The sequence below is a fragment of the Nannospalax galili genome, unplaced genomic scaffold (assembly GCF_000622305.1).
Source record: "Nannospalax galili isolate Female #2095 unplaced genomic scaffold, S.galili_v1.0 scaffold880, whole genome shotgun sequence".
Classification (NCBI taxonomy): domain Eukaryota; kingdom Metazoa; phylum Chordata; class Mammalia; order Rodentia; family Spalacidae; genus Nannospalax; species Nannospalax galili.
The window spans coordinates 998,715-1,002,182 of record NW_008345873.1 but is presented as its reverse complement, the minus strand read 5'-3'; the positions used below and the strand labels follow the sequence as shown (position 1 = coordinate 1,002,182).

Here is a 3,468-nt window from a genome sequence, read left to right as displayed (position 1 = left end):
AATAAATACCATAACTCAGGTTCTACTTATTGGAAATATGACAATTCATCATGAGTAAGCTAAAGTGTACCTGTAGGGATAAAATAAGGATATAAGTTAGCAAAGTGTTAAGTAAGACTTCAAGAAGTCCCTAAAATTATTTTTTAACACTTTAGAACCAATTCTCTATGCAAATACTAATGAACTGTAATTTCTTCTAAGTTATTACATATGACCTTATGTGAAGCACTCTGTTGGCATTCACTAGCACAATTCATGTTAATATTTTTGAGAAATATTTTCATTCCCAGATATTTCACTAGTTTGCAAGAGTTATTCCAGAGATTTGACTGAATTTCTCTTGCAACCTAACATTTAATAAAGAAATGATTCTGAAAATAAGGCAGTTTTTCTACAATCTGCTCATGAATAGAAAAAAAAAAACTTTGGTTTTTCATTAACGTGGGGAGAGAAGATTTTGCAAAAAGAAACACTAGATAACCAATACAATGAAAGAGCTGTTAATAAGCAATGGGAAGTTCCAAACCCCATCTAGATCAGTAGGGTACCTAAGGCACCTCAGGTTCAGATGATAATGATATGAACATTTAAGACTGTGATTTTCACGTATAAATATACAGTGTTCCATTATCCAATCTGTGCCTATTAATAGACAAAGCTGTAAGCACAAATCATGGAAATTAAAAGAAGCCCAGCAAAGACAAAGTAGTTGTAGTTTAGGCGTCAGCAAATTTAAATGTAAGAAAGGCTGGAAACAAATTATAGATTAGATTCTGCTTCTCTAAACTGTATTAGGTGGTTCACACAGAAACTTTCTAGCACTACTGTCTGTAGCACGGCATTTGGAATAAGGCACATCTGTAGCAGACCAAAGAAGGAACCAAATGAGATAACAGAGCCAATTATTAAGATCATTTGCCTCTAACACACTCTGATGGCCTGTTCCCCAGAGAAAGACTAGAAATGGCTCCAGTATACCAAATAAGTTTTACAAACTAGCATGAAATTTTGTTTCCAAGATTTTTTTTTAGAAAAGTTTTACACCTAAGGACCTATATATATTTTTGTGGGTTAAATGAACCACCATTATTTACTTCTATCTTAATATAAATTGTAAAATGTGATATGACTGGAGAAATGGGACACCAGAAGTATTCTGACTTAACTCTAGGTGTACACATAAGTTCTCATTCTATAACTTCCACTATGGTAAAATTACCTGCATCTGAAAGTAGACATCTATTTTATTATGGAGGCAGCTACTCTTATAAATTCCATGTAACATGCTTAGATTCTAGGTTCTTTATGAAAAACTTTAAATAAAGTTTTCTAAGGTTTGGTCACCATAAACACTTGTTTCATTTGATGTACACAGCCAATATGAGAATTTAAAAAAATTACCAAGTAGTTCAGAGAGCTAAATTGAGTCCAGGATTGTGGCAAACTCTGACTCAAATTTGTAATTTGTAATTTTAACATGTGTTTCATGTAGTTTGGTGATCATCGATCTAAATCTACAACTGCCAGAAGCCTTGTTATAGTTTAATGCACATAACTAAAATGCTACTTTTTCAGTGTTCATGATAAATGTAGTTATGACTATTAAACTTTTGGCATTATTTAATAAAGCGTATTAAGCTTTAGAAATATTTAGGTTACACTTAAGTTGTGCTCAAGTAATAATAAAACATTTGTTGTTTTGATCTCATACATTCTCTCCTCAGGTGTGGCCATCTCCTGTACACTCAGCGTGACCTTTGGCTATGTGACTGGCCTGGAGGTTTCACCACTCTGAATATACTGGAAAAGAAAGCAACTTACATACAAGAACAATTAAGAGAAGCAAAGGGAGAAGATATTTCTTTGTGCAGATTTCATAAGGGCTATGCAGAAATGTATATAGTCAATGCCAAACAGTTCCATTTACAGCACTCTTTTTGAAAATGTTGTTTCAACATAATGTACTTGTAGCTTTCCAAACTATGAAACCCCTGAGAGATTGTACCTTCTAGTTGAAATAAAGTATAATAGATTGTAGCCTCAGGTGATGTTTGCTGCTTCTTAGACCTTCAAGAAACATTCTTAATGAATTTTGTAGAATTCGGAGTAAAGGTTCCCTCCCCCTTTTCAAGTTTCAAACTGCTTCATTATAAGAGGTCTGGGCATTGTTGTAGCATTTCAAATATTTTCTGGGACAAATGCCCAATGAACATGTTTCCAAAGTAATCAAACATTAGTTTATACATCTTGATCCTATTCTTTTTTTCTAAACTGTATGTTTCTTTGGAGTTAAAATGGATATGATAGCCTCATCAAAAACCATCATCAATCCCTTTTGAGTTAAAGCTGAACATTACACATAGGCATGCACCCATCTCTTTTGCTTGTTTCTGTCCTTGGTCCACACCTATAGGCTTTTCTTTCATATTCTTCAGTGTTGTTAAAGTTCGGGGGTCATCTTTGAGATCAATCTGAGTTCTTATTAATAAAAAGGGTACATTTGTTGCATATTCGTTGAGTTCTCTTTCGCATTTTGAAATGAGGCTGGATTTACCACAGAGAAGCATATGAGGAAGACATCAGTCGTGGGATAAGATAAAGGTCTTAGGTGATCATAGTCTTCCTGCATAATGGTTGACGATGGTGGGCACATACTCCTTAAGGAAGGCGTCCGTTGACATAGCTCATGAGCAGGCACATCTTGCCCACCCCTGACCAACCATCATGCGTGCATCAGCACACTGGCTCATGAACCAAGCAGCAGCCAACTGGCCTCCAGGCATGTTTCCCCCCTCCAACCCTGCTCCTACTCCGGATTCAGCCCCAGCCCACCTGAGGGGCCCATCACCATCTGCTGCTCATGGCAACAGGGTCACCCACCTGATCCTGTGCAGCTGGCTCCTCTCACTGGAGGGGAAGGAATGGAGGCCCAGGGCACTGGCCTTTTCGCCTTGCTCCTGGCCCTTATACCCGCTCCTGGGCATGCCCGCTTCCCCCGCCACTGAGTGCCTGAGCCATCTCATTCTTCTGGTCTCCCCAAGAGAATCTGCTGGATAATAATACCGAGCTTCAGGCCTCATGGGAGAATGCAACTTTTGAGGGCAGTGGAGGGGGGTGTTTCTTTGTTTTTAGAGTTATTTGTATATTCTGGATATTCTCTGTCAGATGTGTAGCTGGTGAACATTTTCTCCAACTTTGTGGGTTCCTCTTCACTTACTTATTTTTTTGCTGTATAGATGCTTTTTAGTTTAATGAGGTCCCATTTGTCCATTATTGACTTTAATTTCTGAGCAACTGATGTACGATTTAGAAAGTCCTTCCCTAAACCTATATCTTGTAGAGTACTGCCTATGTTTTCCTCTAGCAGTTTCAGATTTTCAGGTTTCACATTGAGGTTTTTGATCCATTTGGAGTTGACTTTTGTGCAGGATGAAAGATAAGGGTCCAATTTCATTCTTCTACAGATAG

The 3,468-nt window shown here is 37.4% G+C and overlaps 1 pseudogene; it reads right to left on the bottom strand.

Annotated features, from left to right (window-relative positions):
- Nucleotides 1–2,134: 2,134 nt before the first annotated feature.
- LOC115071873 lies at nucleotides 2,135–2,984 on the bottom strand (annotated as a pseudogene).
- Nucleotides 2,985–3,468: the final 484 nt, after the last annotated feature.